This window comes from Phyllobates terribilis, unplaced genomic scaffold, assembly GCF_046119375.1.
Source record: "Phyllobates terribilis strain yellow unplaced genomic scaffold, ASM4611937v1 Scaffold_8__6_contigs__length_399053987, whole genome shotgun sequence".
In the NCBI taxonomy this organism is placed as follows: domain Eukaryota; kingdom Metazoa; phylum Chordata; class Amphibia; order Anura; family Dendrobatidae; genus Phyllobates; species Phyllobates terribilis.
The window spans coordinates 53,326,284-53,345,354 of record NW_027362768.1 but is presented as its reverse complement, the minus strand read 5'-3'; the positions used below and the strand labels follow the sequence as shown (position 1 = coordinate 53,345,354).

The 19,071-nt window shown below is 43.6% G+C and overlaps 1 pseudogene; it reads right to left on the bottom strand.

Annotated features, from left to right (window-relative positions):
* Positions 1–16,816: 16,816 nt before the first annotated feature.
* Positions 16,817–16,959, bottom strand: LOC141160322 (U2 spliceosomal RNA; annotated as a pseudogene).
* Positions 16,960–19,071: the final 2,112 nt, after the last annotated feature.

The window sequence follows — 19,071 nt, the reverse complement described above, 5'->3', positions numbered from 1 at the left end:
TCTTCCAACGGGCATTAAAACCGTTTTGTTAGACCACTCTGAACTCCACAGCTCTTCCAAGGGGCATTAAATCCATCTTGTTAAGCTACTGTGACCTCCACCACTCTTCCAAGGTGCATGGATATTGTCTTTTTATACCACTGCAACATCCGCCACTCTTCTAAGGGGATTAAAACTGTCTTGTTAAGCTACTGTAACCTCCACTTCTCTTCCAAGGGGCATTAAACCGTCTAGTTAAGCTACTGTGACCAACAATCTTCTAAGGGGCATTAAAACCATCTTGTTAAGCCACTGTGACCTCCACCACTCTTCCAAGGGACATTAAAACCGTCTTGTTAAACCACTCTGAACTCCACAGCTCTTCGAAGGGGCATTAAATCCATATTGTTAAGATACTATGACCTCCACCCCTTTTCCAAGGGGCATTGATATTGTCTTTTTATTCCACTGCGTCCTCCACCACTCTTCCAAGGGACATTAAAACTGTCTTGTTAAGCTACTGTGACCTCCACTTCTCTTCCATGGGGCACTAAAACCGTCTTGTTAAGCTACTGTGACCTCAACCACTCTTCCAAGTGGCATTGATATTGTCTTTTTATTCCAGTTCGTCATCCACCACTCTTCCAAGGGGCATTAAAACTGTCTTGTTAAGCTACTGTGACCTCCATGTCTCTTCCAAGGGGCATTAAAACCGTCTTTCTAAGCTACTGTGACCTCCACCAATCTTCCAAGGGGCATTATAACCGTCTTGTTAAGCTACTGTGACCTCCACCACTCTTCCAAGTGGCATTGATATTGTCTTTTTATTCCACTGCGACCTCCATCACTCTTCCAAGGGACATTAAAACTACCTTGTTAAGCTACTGTGACCTCCACGTCTTCTCCAAGGGGCATTAAAACCATCTTGTTAGGCTAATGTGACCTCCACCATTCTTCCAAGGGGAATTAAAACCGTCTTGTTAATCCACTGCAAACTCCACAGCTCTTCCAAGGGGCATTAAAACTGTCTTGTTAAGCTACTGTGACCTCCACGTCTCTCCCAAGGGGCATTAAAACCATATTGTTAAGCTACTGTGACCTTCACGTCTCTACCAAGGGGCATTAAAAACGTCTTGTTAAGCTACGGTGACAGCCACCACTCTTCCAAGGGGCATTAAAACCGTTTATTTAAGCTACTGTGACCTCCACCACTCTTCCAAGGGGAATTAAAACTGTGTTGTCAAGCTACTGTGACCTCCACTTTTCTTCCAAGGAGCATTAAAACCGTCTCGTTAAGCTACCGTGACCTCCACCACTCTACCATGGGGAATTAAAACCGTCTTGTTAATCCACTGCAAACTCCACAGCTCATCCAAGGGGCATTAAAACCGTCTTGTTAAGCTACTGTGACCTTCACGTCTCTTCCAAGTGGCATTAAAACCGTCTTGTTAAGCCACTGTGACCTCCACCACTCTTCCAAGGGGCATTAACACCATCTAGTTGTTACACTGTGACATCCATCACTCTTCCAAGGGGCATTAAAACCATCTTGTTAAGCAACTGTGACCTCCACCACTCTTCCAATGGGTATTAAAACCGTCCTGTTAAACCACTCTGAATTCCACAGCTCTTCCAAGGGTCATTAAAACCATCTTGTTAAGCTACTGTGACCTCCACCTCTCTTCCAAGGGGTATTGCTATTGTCTTTTTATGCCACTGTGACCTCCACCATTCTTCCTAGGGGCAATAAAACTGTCTCGTTAAGCTACTGTGACCTCCAAGTCTCTTCCAAGTTGCATTAAAACCGTCTTGTTAAGCTACTGTGACCTTCACGTCTCTTCCAAGTGGCATTAAAACCTTCTTGTTAAGCTACTGTGACCTCCACCACTCTTCCAAGGGGCATTAACACCATCTAGTTGTTCCACTGTGACATCCATCACTCTTCCAAGGGGCATTAAAACCATCTTGTTAAGCAACTGTGACCTCCACCACTCTTCCAATGGGCATTAAAACCGTCTTGTTAAGCTACTGTGACCTCCAAGTCTCTTCCAAGGGGCATTAAAACTGTCTCGTTAAGCTACTGTGACCTCCACCACTCTTCCAAGGGGCATTAAAACCATATTGTTAAGCTACTGTGACCTCCACGTCTCTTCCAAGGGGCATTAACTGTCTTATTAAGCTACTGTGACCTTCACGTCTCTTCCAAGGGGCATCAAATCCATCTTCTTAAGCTACTGTGACCTCCACTTCTCTTCCAAGGGGCATTAAAACCATCTTGTTAAGCTACTGTGACCTCGATGTCTTTTCCAAGGAACATTAAAACTGTGTTCTTAAGCTACTGTGACCTCCACTACTTTTCTAAAGGGCATTAAAACCGTCTTGTTAAACCACTCTGAACACCACTGCTCTGACAAGGGGCATTAAAACCGTCTTGGTAAGCTACTGTGACCTCCACCACTCTTCCAAGGGGCTTTGATAATGTCTTTTTATTCCACTGCGACCTCCACCAGTTTTCCAAGGGGCATTAAAACTGTCTTGTTATGCTACTGGGACCTCCACGTCTCTTCCAAGGGGCATTAAAACCGTCTTGTAAAGCTACTGTAACCTCCACCACTCTTCCAAGGGGTCATTAAAACTATCTTGTTAAGCTACTGTGATCTTCACTATTCTTCCAAGTGGAATTGATATTGTCTTTTTATTCCACTGCGACCTCCACCACTCTTCCAAGGGGCATTAAAACTGTCTTGTTTAGCTACTGTGACCTCCACGTCTCTTCCAAGGGGCATTAAAACCGTCTAGTTAAGCTACTGTGAACTCCACCACTCTTCCAAGGGGCATTAAAACCGTCTTGTTAAGCTACTGTGACCTCCACCACTCTTCCAACGGGCATTAAAACTCTTTTGTTAGACACTCTGAACTCCACAGCTCTTCCAAGGGGCATTAAATCCATCTTGTAAAGCTACTGTGACCTCCACCACTCTTCCAAGGGGCATTGAGATTGTCTTTTTATACCACTGCAACATCCACCACTCTTCTAAGGGGCATTAAAACTGTCTTGTTAAGCTACTGTGACCTCCACTTCTCTTCCAAGGGGCATTAAACCGTCTTGGTAAGCTACTGTGACCTCCACCACTCTGCCAAGGGGCATTAAAATAGTCTAGTTAAGCTACTGTGACCTTCACCAATCTTCTAAGGGGCATTAAAACTGTCTTGTTATGCCACTGTGACCTCCACCACTCTTCCAAGTGACATTAAAACCGTCTTGTTAAACCACTCTGAACTCCACAGCTCTTCCAAGGGTCATTAAATCCATATTGTTAAGATACTATGACCTCCACCACTTTTCCAAGGGGCATTGATATCGTCTTTTTATTCCACTGCGACCTCCACCACTCTTACAAGGGACATTAAAACTGTCTTGTTAAGCTACTGTGACCTCCACGTCTCTTCCAAGGGGCATTAACTGTCTTATTAAGCTACTGTGACCTTCACGTCTCTTCGAAGGGGCATCAAATCCGTCTTGTTAAGCTACTGTGACCTCCACTTCTCTTCCAAGGTGCATTAAAACCATCTTGTTAAGCTACTGTGTTCTCAACCACTCTTCCAAGTGGCATTGATATTGTCTTTTTATTCCACTGTGACCTCCACCACTCTTCCAAGGGACATTAAAACCGTCTTGTTAAGCTACTGTGACCTCAACCACTCTTCCAAGTAGCATTGATATTGTCTTTTTATTCCACTGCGTCATCCACCACTCTTCCAAGGGGCATTAAAACTGTCTTGTTAAGCTACTGTGACCTCCATGTCTCTTCCAAGGGGCATTAAAACCGTCTTGCTAAGCTACTGTGACCTCAACCACTCTTCCAAGCAGCATTGATATTGTCTTTTTATTCCACTGCGTCATCCACCACTCTTCCAAGGGGCATTAAAACTGTCTTGTCAAGCTACTGTGACCTCCACTTTTCTTACAAGGAGCATTAAAACCGTCTCGTTAAGCTACCGTGACCTCAACCACTCTACCAACGGGAATTAAAACCGTCTTGTTAATCCACTGCAAACTCCACAGCTCTTCCAAGGGGCAGTAAAACTGTCTTGTTAAGCTACTGTGACCTCCACGTCTCTTCCAAGGGCATTAAAACCATATTGTTAAGCTACTGTGACCTTCACGTCTCTTCCAAGGGGCATCAAAACCGTTTAGTTAAGCTACTGTGACCTCCACCACTCCTCCAAGGGGCAATGATATTGTCTTTTTATTCCACTGCGACCTCCACAACTCTTCCAAGGGGCATTAAAACTGCCTTGTTAAGCGACTGTGACCTCGCCGTCTCTTCCAAGTTGCATTAAAACCGTCTTGTTAAGTTACTGTGACATCCACGTCTCATCCAATTGGCATTAAAACTGTCTTGTTAAGCTACTGTAACCTCCACCATTCTTGCAAGGGGCATTAAAACCGTCTTGTTAAACCACTCTGAAGACCACAGCTCTTCCAATGGGCATTAAAACCGTCTTGTTAAGCTACTGTGACCTCCACCACTCTTCCAAGGGGCATTGATATTGTCTTTTTATTCCACTGCGACCACCACCACTCTTCCAAGGGACATTAAGACTGTCTTGTAGAGATAATGTGACCTCCACGTGTATTCCAAAGGGCATTAAAACCGTCTTGTTATGCTATTGTGACCTCCACGTCTCTTCCAAGGGGCATTAAAACCGTCTTGTTTAGCTACTGTGACCTTCACGTCTCTTCCAAGGGGCATCAAAACCGTCTTTTTAATCTACTGTGACCTCCACGTCTCTTCCAAGGGGTATTAAAACCATCTTCTTAAGCTACTGTGACCTCCACTACTCTTCCAAGGGGCATTAAAACCGTATTTTTAATCTACTGTGTCCTCCACTACTCTGCCAAGGGGCGTTAAAACCGTCTTGTTAAACCACTCTGAACTCCACACCTCTAACAAGGGGCATTAAAACCGTCTTCTTAAGCTACTGTGACCTCCACCGCTTTTCCAAGGGGCATTGATATTGTCTTTTTATTCCACTGCGACCTCCACCACTCTTCCAAGGAGCATTAAATCTGTCTTATTAAGCTACTGTGACCTCCACGTCTCTACCAAGGGGCATTAAAACAGTCTTGTTAAGCTACTGTGACCTCCTTCACTCTTCCAAATGGCAATGATATTGTCTTTTTTTTCCACTGCGACCTCCACCACTTCTCCAAGGGGCATTAAAACCGTCTTGTTAAGCTACTGTGACCTAAACCACTCTTCCAAGGGGCACTAATACTGTCTTGTTAAGCTCCTGTGACCTTCATCACTCTTCCAAGTGGTATTTTTATTCCAGTGCGACCCCAAACACTATTCCAACTGGCATTAAAACTGTCTTGTTAAGCTACTGTGACCTCCACATCTCTTCCAAAGGGAATTAAAATTGTCTTGTTAAGCTACTGTGACCTCCACAACTCTTCCAAGGGGCATAAAAACTGTCTTGTTAAAACACTCTGAACTCCACAGCTCTTCCAAGGGGCATTAAATCCATCTTGTTAAGCTACTATGACCTCCACCACTCTTCCAATGGGCATTGATATTGTCTTTTTATTCCACTGCGACCTCCACCACTCTTTCAAGGGGCATTAAAACTGTCTTGTTAAGCTACTGTGACCTCCACTTCTCTTCCAGGGGGCATTAAAACCATCTTGTTAAGCTACTGTGACCTCCACCACTCTTCCAAGTGTCATTGATATTGCATTTTATTCCACTGCGACCTCCACCACTCTTCCAAAGGGCATTAAAACTGTTTTGTTAAGCTACTGTAACCTCCACGTCTCTTCCTATTGGCATTAAAACAGGCTTGTTAAGCTACGTTGATCTCCACCACTCTTCCAAGGGGCATTAAAACCGTCTTGTTAAGCTACTGTGACCTCCACCACTCTTCCAAGTGGCATTGATATTGTCTTTTTATTCTACTGCGACATCCTCCACTCTTCCAAGGGGCATTAAAACTGTCTTGTTAAGCTACTGTGACCTCCACATCTCTTCCAAGGGAAATTAAAACCGTCTTGTTAAGCTACTGTGACCTCCACCACTCATCCAAGGGGCATTACCACCATCTAGTTGAGCTACTGTGACCTCCACCACTCCTCCAAGGGGCACTAACACCATCTAGTTGAGCTACTGTGACCTCCATCACTCTTCCAAGGGGCATTAAAACTGTCTTGTTAAGCAACTGTGACCTCCACCACTTTTCCAAAGGGCATTAAAACCGTCTTGTTAAACCACTCTGAATTCCACAGCTCTTCCAAGGGGCATTAAAACCATCTTGCTAAGCTACTGTGACCTCCACCACTCTTCAAACAGGCATTGATATTGTGTTTTTATTCCACTGCAACCTCGACCAATCTTCCATGGGGCATTAAAAGTTTCTTGTTATGCTACTGTGTCCTCCACGTCTCTTCCAAGGGGCATTAAAACCATCTTGTTAAGCTACTGTGACCTCCACCACTCTACCAAGGGGCATTAAAACCATCTTGTTAGGCTACTGTGACCTTCACCACTCTTCCAAGTGTCATTGATTTTGTCTTTTTATTCCACTGCGACCTCCACCACTCTTCCAAGTGGCATTAAAACTGCCTTGTTAAGCTACTGTGACCTCCACGTCTCTTCCAAGGGGCATTAAAACCATATTGTTAGGCTACTGTGACCTCCATCATTCTTCCAAGGGGCACTAAAACCGTCTTGTTAAGCTACTGTGACCTCCTCAACTCTTCCAAGGGGTAATGATATTGTCTTTTTATTCCACTGCTTCCTCCACCACTCTTCCAAGGGGCAGTAAAACTGTCTTGTTAAGCTACTGTGACCTCTACGTCTCTTCCAAGGGTCATTAAAACTATCTTGTTAAGCTACTGTGATACACGTCTCTTCCAAGGGGCATTAAAACCATCTTGTTAAGCTACTGTGACCTCCACGTCTCTTCCAAGTGGCATTAAAACCGTCTTGTTAAGCTACTGTGACCTCCACCACTCTTCCAAGTGGCATTAAAACCGTCTTGTTAAACCACTCTGAACTCCACAGCTCTTCCAAGGGGCATTAAAACCATCTTGTTAAGCTACTGTGACCTCCACCACTTTTCCAAGGGGCATTGATATTGTCTTTTTATTCCACTGCGACCTCCACCACTCTTCCAAGGGGCATTAAAAGTGTCTTGTTATGCTGCAGTGACCTCCACGTCTCTTCCAAAGGGCATTAAAACTGTCTTGTTAAGCTACTGTGACCTCCACCACTCTTCCAAGGGGCATTAAAACCGTCTTCTTAAGCTACTGTAACCTTTACCACTCTTCCAAGTGGCTTTGATATTGTCTTTTTATTCCACTGCGTCCTCCACCACTCTTCCAAGGGGCATTAAAACTACCTTGTTAAGCTACTGTGACCTCCACGTCTCTTCCAAGGGGCATTAAAACCATCTTGTTATGCTGCTGTGACCTCCACCATTCTTCCAAGGGGCATTAAAACCGTCTCAGTAAGCTACTGTGACCTCCACCACTCTTCCAAGGGTACTGATATTGTCTTTTTATTCCACTGCAACCTCCACCACTCTTCCAAGGGGCATTGAAATTGTCTTTTTATGCCACTGCGACCTCCACAACTCTTCCAAGGGGCATTAAAACTGTCTTGTTAAGCTACTGTGACCTCCACGTCTCTTCCAAGGGGCATTAAAACCGTCTTGTTAAGCTACTGTTACCTACACCACTCTTCCAAGGGGCACTAAAACCATCTTGTTAAGCTACTGTGACCTTCACCACTCTTCCAAGTGGCATTGATATTGTCTTTTTATTCCAGTGCGACCCCCAACACTCTTCGAAGGGGCATTAAAACCATCTTGTTAAAACACTCTGAACTCCACAGCTCTTCCAAGGGGCATTGATATTCTCTTTTTATTCCACTTCAAAATCCACAACTCTTCCAAGGGGCATTAAAACTGTTTTGTTAAGCTACTGTGACCTCCACTTCTCTTCCAAGTGGCATTAAAACCATCTTGTTAAACCACTCTGAACTCTGCAGCTCTTCCAAGGGGCATTAAAACCGTCTTGTTAAGCCACTGTGACCTCCACCACTCTTCCAAGGGGCATTGATATTGTCATTTTATTCCACTGCGACCTCCACCACTTTTCCAATGGGCATTAAAACCGTCTTGTTAAGCTACGGTGACCTCGACGTCTCTTCCAAGGGGCATTAATGCCATCTTGTTAAGCTACTGTGACCTCCACGTTTCTACCAAGGGGCATTAAAACCATCTTGTTAAGCTACTGTGACCTCCACGTCTCTTCCAAGGGGCATTAAAACCATCTTGTTAAGGTACTGTGACTTCCACCACTCTTCCAAGGGGACATTAAAACAGTCTTGTTAAACTACTCTGAACTCCACAGCTCTTCCAAGGGGCATTAAAACCATCTTGTTAAGCTACTGTGACCTCCACCACTCTTCCAAGTGGCATTAAAACTGTCTTGTTAAGCTACTGTGACCTCCACGACTCTTCCAAGGTGCATGAAAACCGCCTTGTTAAGCTACTGTGACCTCCACCACTCTTCCAAGGGGCATGAAAACCGTCTTGTTATGCTACTGCGACCTCCACCACTCTTGCAAGTGGCATTAAAATTGTCTTGTTAAGCTACTGTGACCTCCACTTCTATTCCAATGGGCATTAAAACTGTCTTGTTAAGCTACTGTGACCTCCACCAGGCCGAGAAGCGATAACCTGAATTGGTTTTGGCCTATGACTGCACCGAGAATTCAAGTTGGCACCCATTGTAGGAATGGGGACAAAGACTCCCCCTAGGAAGACATGTTGTTCATCAATAGACTCCTTAAAACCCACAACTTTACTGCTTGTTGCAGCTGTAGCCCACGCACGCATTTTTAATCTGCATAAGTCTGCCTATTTTCACACATTCCCCCCCCCACGCTGTTCCATGCACCTCAAGACAAGGGGATGGGGAGAGGAAAACTAATTAGTGAACAAGCAAGCAGCAGTCCACCTTCTTCCTAGTCTGTAGGCTCCCTGCAGACTGAAGCTGACTTCAGCAGCACAGCCAGATAAAGGCCAGGAGCCCATTATGATACGTGCAATGATGTTCCATTCTTCCATTCTTGCATTATTCCATTGTTCCATTGTCCCATTCTCTTGCATTATTCCATTGTTCCATTCACTTTTTACATCTATTGCAAGCAATCTATCTGCCTGGGTGAAAACCAATAGGATGCTTTGATTGACAAACATAGGTAGCACTTTAAAACAAGATCTCAGACCAAACTTTTTGATTTCTTTTTTTCATCCACAGATAGAAAATTAAAGAAGTCAGTGCTCCACCAGAGGGAGCCAGCATTTCACTAAAGAAATCGCAGCGTCCCCCAAATTTTTTTTAAATGCATGTTTCTCAGCAACACCCAACTGATGGGACAGTTGAGTTAAAAGAGTAGCAGCTGATAACAAGGCCACTTACTAGGTATATGGTGTGTGTGCAACGGTGTAACAATGGACTAATGCATTATTGCAGCTTATCTCAGGAAGGAAGGGATAGATAGATGGATGAATAGATAGATAGATAGATAGATAGATAGATAGATAAATAACATTACAATACAATATATTGGTAAAAGCAAAGCACATATACTAAACTAGATGGTGGCCCGATTCTAACGCATCGGGTATTCTAGAATATGTATGCGGCCGACCGGCTCCTCTCCACACCGGGACTAATTGCGTGGAGAGGCACAAATCTGCATTCACTTTAGTAGCAGATGCTGCAGATGCCGCTATGAAGATTTAGGAATAATATAATGAATACACAGGATTTTCTGGGTAAAATAATACTTTATCATTAAATATTATTGTTTATAGAACTTCATACAACTGAACGAAATTAATAAACAGATGATCAAAATATATAAACTATTCCATGAATATCTAACTATATTTTTAAATAAATCAACGGACAAAAGAAGTACGACCCTATAATATATTTCTTAACAATATCAACCCAAAATATTTTTGTACACTACATTTTTTGTGAATGCTTTTTGACTATCTCTAACCAACTTTCCTTGTAAATGTGTATCCAAAACTTGCACCTTGACGTTGGATCTCATTTTAACTCTTGAAAATGCAACATAGAGTTGTCCATGACCAAAAACGGGCTCCGGTAAATATATGCCAACACGGTGTAGAGTTTGACCTTGTGACTTGTTTATTGTCAGGGCAAATGCTGATTTTATTGGAAACTGTCGATGCCGAAGCCTAAATGGAAGACCGGTGTCCAAAGGACATAAATCATTGTGTGGAATCAACACTTCGTCTCCTTTCGCTGATCCAGTGATCACTCTTGATTGAATTATGTGGGAATGGAGTTCAGTAACAATAAGGCGAGTTCCATTACATAGACCATTTCTTGTATTTAGATTTCGCAGCAACATTACGATTGTTCCAACTTTAAGTTGTAGTTTGTGGGATGGCATTCCTGATGGCATAACACTATTTAAAAATTCAACTGGATAATGCTCTCATTCATCTTCATTGTCTACATCCACTGAATCATCACTTTTGTACAATTTATACTCTCCAGGCATTCTATCCATCACACGGAAATTTAGCAGAGCTACGTCATCGTTCTTGGGACAGAGAATTGCATAGGAAGAGGCCCTCTCAACACAGCTTTGGTCATTCACATCAATTTCAACACGTTGTCCAAAACATCAGTTACGATGCAGTCAGTGCACAACATGTCTTCTGGTATTTCAATAATGTCTTCTCCAAGGTTATATTCATTGCTAAGTTCACCATTACCAAGTTTAAGAAGCCAGTTGCTGTACTCTGGGTCAGAAGATCGCATGTTGTTAGTTAGTTGGAGTTTATTAAACTCTTTCCAAAGGTCAGACATTTTTAAGGTGGACTCGATAATATTTGTTCTTGTTCCATTTGGTATAACTGGAAGGCATTGCCTAAAATCTCCGCCAATGACAAAAACTTTACCTCCAAAAGGAATTTCATTTTTTTCAGCAACATTTGTAGTCATAACTTCACGCAGAAGTCTGTCAATTAAACTCAAAGCAAATTTGGGTGCCATGGTGCACTCATCAAGTATCAAAATATTTGCACTGTTTAACTGTCTTCCTGCAAATGTGTCTTGTTTTATTCTGGAAATGGAGATTTCATTGACTGGAACTGGTATCCCAAAGAGTGAATGCATAGTGCGACATCCTCGTAAAAGGTTTGCTGCAATACCTGTTGTAGCCGATGGCAATACGACTTTTCCCAACCCTCTAACGTGATGCATTAAAACTTCATAGAGGTATGTTTTACCGCAGCCTCCAGGACAGTCAATAAAGAAACATTTTCGCGTTGGATCTGCTTGGTTTTCTATAGCGCTCACAATAGTATCATATGCAATCCGTTGTTGTTCATTTAAGGAGTTTTTCTCCTCTGTTGCCAACAATAATTCATAAGCTTCATCATACTCTTGAATTTGTGAAACTTGACTTGCAGGCTGTGGCAAATTAAAGTCTGAAAACGTTTTTCCATGCAGTAGTAGGACATTTTGGACATCTTGCATGGCATAAGATTCGCAATTTTGACAATTTCCACTTCTGCTGTGAAGACGTAAGCAGTAATCCTCAATTATATGTTCTTTGAAATTTGTCCAAAGTTGAGCCGGATTTGTAGGCGGTCCAAATACACAAATGTAGGCAAACAATTCGCGAAGTTTCTTAGGCATATGTAGGGTAACTGCGTCTTCTAAAGTAAGTGTCCACACAGTATCATCTAATAGAAGTCCTAAAGCCAAAGCTGCAGCTTTAAATGTATCGTGCAATACTCCGTTAACTGTTTTCAAATCGTCGTAACTTCTAGCTCCTTTGACATGCAGTAGTAACAGCCGAAGGCAATATCTTTCTTGATCCTTGACACTAACAGTATACATGCATCCAATTATTCTGCTAAGTCCTCGTTGTCTTGGATTCCAAGTTTTATTCCAAACGTAATGTTCTGGAATCTCTCGATACAAATACTGCCTTGCGTTTCGTCACGCTGGTTCAGCAAAAACCAGTCCATTAATGTTGACGTCGTGCTTAAAGTTTTTGAGACATCTTCGACTTGAGCATTTTCAAAAAATAAAGCTGCTGTTGATTTGGTAAATGAATAGCTAAAAGTATAATGGCATGGGACTGTGAATGCATTGGAAACGCAAATATCCTCCAAGCAGCTTCTGCAGTACTCACATATCTTGAGTCAACAAAACTTGATGATTCCTCGTGATTGACTGTTTTCTGTTGTATTTCGACGTTAGCTTTGTCATGCCCCTTGTAGATGTACTTGAAAAGATATTTTGCACTTTTTATTGAAGCGCAGATTTCAACGTTGATGTGACAGTTGTAGCGTTTTAATAAGTACGGGTTGTATGGAACTATCCATGAGTTATTTATAATTTTTTTGTTGTGTACAATGTTATCAATGAGTTGTCACCGGTAGGATGGGTAGCCATCCAAATCTTTAACAGTGTGCTGTTTCAACTGCTTTGGAAACCCTTTTGTACACTTTCCGTTTTGCATGCATGGACTTTTTGGATTTGCTACACCGCATGGGCCATGAACCATATTACAGATTACAATATTATACAATTCAGGATACTTTTCTTGGTTAGGAATTTCAGCCCACACTATGTTGTCAATTTCTTCCTCCGTGAGAAACTTGGAATCCGCGTCTAAGATAATTAGTATATGCGCATGTGGAAGACCTCGTTTCTGAAACTCTATGATGTGTACCATTGCTACGACTGTTCCAAAAAGCCCATTTTTGATGTCTTTAAAAAGGCTGCTGAGTTTTAGTCAAAATACGCGTGCAACTAAGTCTGGCCTGTGTTCAACTTGCTGCCAGGGTTCTAGATTTTCGGTATTTTCCCGCCATTTAGGATTACAGGTCATTGTTACAAAAAGGTCAGGTCTTCCATACTTTGTTACTATTGCCATTGCATCTTGATAACGCTGTTGCATGTTGCGGGGGCTACCTTCAAATGACGACGGGATAATTACTGTTTTTCCAATTGGAATTCCCTTTAGAATGGATTGTTTTTGCAAATGTTCTTGAAGAACGCAGTAGTCTTCAACTTTAAGTTGTTTTTCGTTCATTCGTATGAAATTGAGGCAATTAGCTTCAATTTTAACGTATGCGTTGACTAAGTACTATTGTGTCAGTTTCCCACCGTTTAAAATAGGATTGAAGTGATTTCGGACAGACAGCAGAAAACTGTAGTAGTGCAGTTGTGTAATTCTTCTTGAAGTTCCTTGCTGGTGTAGTTTTTCATGCCACCCTTGATCACCGCTAGGAAAGAATAGCGGATACAGAAGAGCATCAAGGTTGCTGTGCAAAATGCTAATTCATTGTGTTTTAGGTATGAAAGGGTTGTTTTGGTCTGGTTAAGATGGACTAATATATCCCTTTGAAAAGGAGGCTCTCCATCATCGTTTTAAAAACAACTGCGACCTCACTTACACGTGGTTTGCTGTAACATCGGGGATCTTGTTTACATTCTTGTTTAATGGCCATGATAATAGAAGGCATTTCCATCCCATTTTTTATAGCCCTCTGTTCCTCCTCAGCTTCGACGTCTTTTAGCATGCGATATGTGGCAGCAAATGGGCTGATTGTTTGTAAATGTATGGCAATTAGGTTCATCAGTTCAGCATTACACTTTTCATTTTCTTTCAGGTTCATCCTTTGTTCAGTAGCCTCATTTGTATCAAAGATATATAATTGTGCAAATTTTGGTGGTTGTCCTATTTCTGGGTGAAGTGTTCCAGTGCGGTGGTAGATCTGGCCATGAATTTTAAAACAATACGGTCCGAATCCAGGGGGCGGTGCAAAGTTGGCACCAAATGAAGCAAACACATGTGAACTGTTGATACTTCTGATATTTTCCATAAAATTTCTACTATGTTCATGTGTTCCTTTCATCAACTGCTCAAACAGATCTGAGTAGTGACGTCTCGGTAGCATAACTTTTCCTTTTTGGCAGCATTGAGTAAACTGATTGTCAGATGGTTTTTCCTCAATGAAATTCAGAGAGTCGCATTTAGAACAAACTACATTCATATTCCCACAGTAGTGTTGAATAATTATAGTTTCATTGTCTGTTATGTAACGTGCAAGTTGTTGAATATTCTGCTGGGTTTGCCTTAGTTGGTAGAGCCTTCGTTTTTGATAAATTTGGCGATCGTGTTGTTCTCTGTTTGCCCTGGATTCTGGAGATTCATTCAACCGACATTGTCTATGGGATTTCGCATCGTGTTCCTGCCTAGCGGCAGTGTGTTGCGGTGTCTCCCGTTCCCGACGTTGTCTTTGAGATTCCGCATCCTGGGCTTGTCTGGCCGCAGAGTGTTGTGGTGTCTGTTGCTCTCGACGTTGTCATTTTCTTGCTGTTTCTGCTGCTTTTCTGTCATCCTCAGTGGCGTATTTTCGCTTACGACCCATTGGAAACAGGAAGCGTAAAGAAGTATCTGTTCAGCGCACTGTGACTGGCAGAACATGTTCAGTAAACGTGACAGAAGTACATCACACACTGTGACTGACAAAACATGTTCAGTAGGTCATGGGCAGTTGGTGAGTCACATGACCACATGGATGGAGTAAGCCCTATGCTACTTATTTTAAATCCGGCGCCAATTGGCCGGAGAGCGTGTTTAAATTTGGTGCCAAAATCGCTGATTGGTCATGGGCGGTGGCAGCGAACAATCAGCAGAGCGGTGTTTAAATTTGGCGCCAAGATAGCTGATTGGTCGCAGCTGCCAGCCGCGACCAATCAGCAAACCGTGCTAGTGAGGACCAGAGAACGTGTTTAAATTTGGCGCCAAAATCGCTGATTCAGCGAATCATATTAGTTAGGACCGGGGAGCGGCGCTGCCTGTGTGGGTACTTCCGCTGCGAACAGCGGGGAGATGCCCGGCTGCTCGCAGCAGAAGTATCCCGACCGGCGGCGCCGCTGCCCGGTCCTCCCTTCACACTTGCCGTTGGGAGATCAGCGGCCCTAGCCGCTGATCTCCCGACGGTTAGCCGCATGTAGGTCAGCGGCGCCGCGGGTCGGGGTACTTATGCTGCGAGCAGCCGGGAGATGACCGGCTAGCGTCGGTAGTCTCCTGGCTGCATCGCCGCTGACCTCGGTGCAGCAGATGAGCAGCTAACGGCCGGCATCTTGTTCTGAAATCCCGCGTCGCTGATTGGCCGCGGCCGGACCAATTAGCGACGTGGGATTTCCTGGACAGACAGACAGACAGGATAAGACGATTATACAGTGCCTACAAGTAGTATTCAACCCCCTGCAGATTTAGCTGGTTGACACATGCGGAATTAACTTGGCATTGTGACATTTGTACTGTAGATCAGCCTTGAAGTGGGAAATGCACTGCAGCAAATTTTGTTTTCGTTTTTTTTTTTTTAAAACGTTAAAAGTTAATTCAGAGCGTCATTTATTATTCAACCCCTCAAACCACAAGAATTCTGTTTGGTCCCCCTAAAGTATTAAGAAGTAGTTCAGGCACCAAGAATAATGAGCTTCACATGTGTGGATTAAAGATCTCTTTTGCAAGCCTTTTCTGACTATTTAAGACCCTCCCCAAACTTGTGAACAGCACTCAGACATGGTCAACATGGGAAAGACAAAGGAGCATTCCAAGGCCATCAGAGACAAGATCGTGGAGGGTCACAAGGCTGGCAAGGGGTACAAAACCCTTTCCAAGGAGTTGGGCCTACCTGTCTCCACTGTTGGGAGCATCATCCGTAAGTGGAAGGCTTATGGAACTACTGTTAGCCTTCCACGGCCTGGACAGCCTTTGAAAGTGTCCTCCCGTGCCGAGGCCAGGCTTGTCCGAAGAGTCAAGGCTAACCCAAGGACAACAAGGAAGGAGCTCCGGGAAGATCTCATGGCAGTGGGGACATTGGTTTCAGTCAATACCATAAGTAACGTACTCCTCCGCAATGGTCTCCGTTCCAGACGAGCCCGTAAGGTACCTTTACTTTCAAAGCGTCATGTCAAGGCTCATCTACAGTTTGCTCATGATCACATGGAGGACTCTGAGACAGACTGGTTCAAGGTTCAATGGTCTGATGAGACCAAGATCGAGATCTTTGGTGCCAACCACACACGTGACGTTTGGAGACTGGATGGCACTGCATACGACCCCAAGAATACCATCCCTACAGTCAAGCATGGTGGTGGCAGCATCATGCTGTGGGGCTGTTTCTCAGCCAAGGGGCATGGCCATCTGGTCCGCATCCATGGGAAGATGGATAGCACGGCCTACCTGGAGATTTTGGCCAAGAACCTACGCTCCTCCATCAAGGATCTTAAGATGGGTCGTAATTTCATCTTCCAACAAGACAACGACCCAAAGCACACAGCCAAGAAAACCAAGGCCTGGTTCAATAGGGAAAAAGTCAAGGTGTTGGAGTGGCCTAGTCAGTCTCCTGACCTTAACCCAATTCAAAACTTGTGGAAGGAGCTCAAGAATAAAGTCCACATGAGACACCCAAAGAACCTAGATAACTTGGAGAAGATCTGCATGGAGGAGTGGGCCAAGATAACTCCACAGACCTGTGCCGGCCTGATCAGGTCTTATAAAAGACGATTATTAGCTGTAATTGCAAACAAGGGTTATTCCACAAAATATTAAACATAGGGGTTGTATAATAATTGACCCACACTTTTATGTTTAAAATTTAATAAAATTCAACTGAGCAACATAACTTTTTGGTTTGTAAGATTTGTGCTTCTGTTCATAAAACCTACTCTCGTTTGCAGTTTGAAGGCTCTAACTTATTTGCATCTTATCAAACCAGCTAAATCTGCAGGAGGTTGAATACTACTTGTAGGCACTGTATATATTAGATTAGAATAGATGAGAACAGATACTTCACTTGATGTTAGCCAAAAGGCCGAGAAGCGATAACCTGAATTGGTTTTGGCCTATGACTGCACCCAGGCTTCAAGAAGGCACCCATTGTAGAAATGGGGACAAAGACTCCCCCTAGGAAGACATGTTGTTTATCAATAGACACCTTAAAACCCACAACTTTACTGCTTGTTGCAGCTGCAGCCCACGCATGCATTTTTAATCTGCATAAGTCTGCATATTTTCACACATTCTCCCCCCCCCCTGCTGTTCCATGCACCTCAAGACAAGGGGATGGGGTGAGGAAAACTAATTGGTGAACAAACAAGCAGCAGTCCACTTTCTTCCTAGTCTGCGACCTCCACCACTGTTCCAAGGGGCATTAAAACTGTCTTGTTAAGGTACTGTGACATCCACGTCTCTTCCAAGGGCATTAAAACCACCTTGTTAAGCTATTGTGACCTCTACGTCTCTTCCAAGGGGCATTAAAACCATCTTGTTAAGCTACTGTGACCTCCACGTCTCCTCCAAGGGGCATTAAAAGCGTCTTGTTAAACCACTCTTAACTCCACAGCTCTAACAAAGGAGATTAAAACCGTCTTGTTAAGCTAATGTGACCTCCACCACTCTTCCAAGTGGCATTGATATTGTTTTTTTCTTCCACTGAGACCTCCCCCACTCTTCCAAGGGGCATTAAAACTGTCTAGTTAAGCTACTGTGACCTCCACGTCTCTTCCAAGGGGCATTGAAACCGTCTTGTTAGGCTACTGTGACCTCCACCATTCTTCGAAGGGGCATTAAAACCGTTTTGTTAAGCTACAGTGACCTCCACCACTCTTCCAAATGGGCATTGATATTGTCTTTTTATTCCATTGCGACCTCCACCACTCTTCCAAGGGGCATTAAAACTGTCTTGTTAAGCTACTCTGACCTCCACGTCTCTTCCAAGGGGCATTAAAACCATCCTGTTAAGCTACTGTGACCTCCACCACTCTTCCAAGGGGCATTGATATTGTCTTTTTATTCCACTGCAACCTCCACCACTCTTCCAAGGGGCATTAAAACTGTCTTGTTAAACTACTGTGACCTTCACATCTTTTCCAAGGGGCATTAATACAGTCTTGTTAAGCTACTGTGACCTACACGTCTCTTCCAAGGGGCATTAAAAACGTCTTGTTAAGCTACTGTGACCTCCACCACTCTTCCAAGGGGCATTATAACTGTTTTGTCAAGCTACTGTGACCTCCACATCTCTTCCAAGGGGCATTAAAACCGTCTTGTTAAGCTACTGTGACCTCCACCACTCTTGCAAGGGGCATTGATATTCTCTTTTTATTCCACTGCGAAATCCACCACGCTACCAAGGGGCATTAAAACTGTCTTGTTAAGCTACTGTGACCTCCACGTCTCTTCCAAGGGGCAGTAAAACAGTCTTGTTAAACCACTCTGAACTCCACGGCTCTTACAAGAGGTACTAAAACCGTCTTGTTAAGCTACTATGACCTCCACCACTCTTCCAAGGGGCATTGATATTGTCTTTTTAATCCACTGCGACCTCCACCACTGTTCCAAGGGGCATTAAAACTGTCTTGTTAAGCTACTGTGACCTCCAAGTCTCTTCCAAGGGGCATTAAAACCGTCTTATTAAGCTACTGTGACCTCCACGTCTCTTCGAAGGGGCATTAAAACCGTCTTGTTAAGCTACTGTGACCTCCACGTCTCTTCCAATGGGCATTAAAAATGTCTTGTTAAGCTACTGTGACCTCCACGTCTCTTCTATGGGGCATTAAAACTGTCTTGTTAAGCTACTATGACTTCCACCACTCTTCCGAGGGGCATTAAAACCGTCTTGTTAAACCACTCTGAACTCCCCAGCTCTACCAAGGGGATTTTAAAACTGTCTTGTTAAGCTACTGTGACCTGCATCACTCTTTCAAGGGGCATTAAAAGTGTCTTGTTAAGCTACTGTGACCTCCACCACTCTTGCAAGGGGCATTAAAACTGTCTTGTTAAGCTACTGTGACCTCCACATCTTTTCCAAGGGGCATTAAAACTGTCTTGTAAAGCTACTGTGACCTCCACGACTCTACCAAGGGGCATTAAAACCATCTTGTTAAGCTACTGTGAACTCCACCACTCTTCCAAGGGGCATGAAAACTGTCTTGTT